At 27.6% G+C, this 1,946-nt stretch overlaps 1 long non-coding RNA gene across 1 annotated transcript; it reads left to right on the forward strand.

Moving 5' to 3' along the window:
- Window positions 1–815: 815 nt before the first annotated feature.
- Window positions 816–1,630, forward strand: LOC122722144. Its single transcript, XR_006349059.1, has 2 exons — window positions 816–960; window positions 1,050–1,630. It is a non-coding gene; the product is annotated as an uncharacterized LOC122722144 (long non-coding RNA).
- Window positions 1,631–1,946: the final 316 nt, after the last annotated feature.

The raw sequence follows: 1,946 nt of genomic DNA on the forward strand, positions 1-1,946 counted from the left end.
GAAAAATCAAACTGAAATCGAAAAAGAACTGATAGTATAAGAACCGAACTGTACTGAACCGAATTTATTTAGATATTTAATTCTGATTCTGATTCTTTGTCAAGAACCGTACCAGACCCGAACCGAAGCCATACCAGACCCGAACCGAAGCCATACCAGACCCGTACAGAACCAAAACTATATCGAAAAATTGATATACATATATATATTAAATAATTTATAATGATACTATAATTTTAATATATAGTTTCAATAATATATTTTATATATCATATAATTTCAATAAAATTACACATATATAATTATAATATTATTTAATTATGAATATTTTTCATCATTTTATTTAGCTAATTTATTATAATTTGTTTTATTTAGATAGATTATATATATATATATATATATATTATTGGGGAAATTAAACTTTAGTATTTAAGTTATATTATAATTAATGGATCAATTCATCCTATATTTTTAAAATCGAACACTTAAACTCTTTTATTTTCATTCTGTTTTATCCAAATATTTTCATTCTGTTTTGTCCAAATGCAGTTTCTCTATCCATTTCTCCCTTAATTCAAAAATAAATGGTTGGTCAAATCTTTAAAAATTATTTTTTTTTCTTTCCACAATACTGTTATTGTACTATGCAACACATATAAAAAAAAACTTTTACATCTAAAAACTCAAATCCTCCTTCCTCTATCATTATTTTTTATTATTTATTAATTTTTAATTTTATGAAGTTCATTAAACAAATCATATAACATAAATACCAAAATAAAGAATTTTGACACCGTGAGTTACACAGCGAAATGATGGATCGCACTCAGCTTGCCACCAATTTCCCAAGTTAAATCCTTTTGGTCAACTAAAGAAATATGCAGATCCAAGTGAAGTGTAGTTGCGGCACAGGGAGCTGTCTAGAATGGGCAATCGTGGAATTACAAGGTGTAGTTGAAGGTTAGCCATCGCTTCAAGATCGCCTTCAAAATCGCTTCAAGATTATAGCTGATTTTATAAATTTTCTTTTTCTGGATTGCTTGCTGCAGAAGAACTACACTTTCACGGTTGGGTATCATGAATTGACTGGGTCTAAGGTCACCATGAAGAAGCCATTGTTGGTTTTGAAGAACCTGAACAACACTGTAAAAGAAGCCGCCGAAGCCAATACCGTCCTTGAAAATCTTGTTGATATGCATAATGGTGTTGTTGGTCTTCTCCGATCCACTATTCGTCACATCGTATATATGCAATATCACATCCGTCATCTTTATCAACAAAGCCCTAACTCTAACCCTAACCCTAACCCTAAGACTTCAAACTTGGTATCCTCTTCCTCTCCCCGCTCTCTCTGAATCTCTGATTCCCAAAGCAACTGGTCATTGGCTTTCCTCTTTCTGTTTTCTTGGCTTTTAAAACCTGCCCTCCTCCCTCTCTCCCGTTCAATTAAAGAACAGAACTTATCGGCTTTCATTTTGGCTCACACTGAATTTTAAAAATAGATGAGAAATTGGTATTAGGATCATGGAATTTGAGAGAGATAGAATGGGAAGAGAGAGAGTTTAAGAAGGGTGTTTATAAAATTTAAATTATTTTTGTCTCTTTTGTAATAAATTTCATAATGGAAAGACTTTCAATTTAAATGTAATAAAAATAAAGACTCTACGTGTTTGATTTTAAAAATATAGATACTAATTTATTAATTATGATATAATTAAGAAACTAAGATATAATTTATTTTATTATTATTATTTATATATAATAATATAAAATTATTATATTTTTTAGTCATTAATTAAATATTAAATATTTATAATAGTATAATTCAATTAATTTTATTAGTTAATTAAAGTTTTTTTTATATAAATAGTTTTTATATATATACCACCTCAATATTAATAAAATTATACTAATAAAATATAAATTATTAAAATAATTATATATAT

The sequence above is a fragment of the Manihot esculenta genome, chromosome 16, assembly GCF_001659605.2.
Source record: "Manihot esculenta cultivar AM560-2 chromosome 16, M.esculenta_v8, whole genome shotgun sequence".
NCBI lineage: Eukaryota > Viridiplantae > Streptophyta > Magnoliopsida > Malpighiales > Euphorbiaceae > Manihot > Manihot esculenta.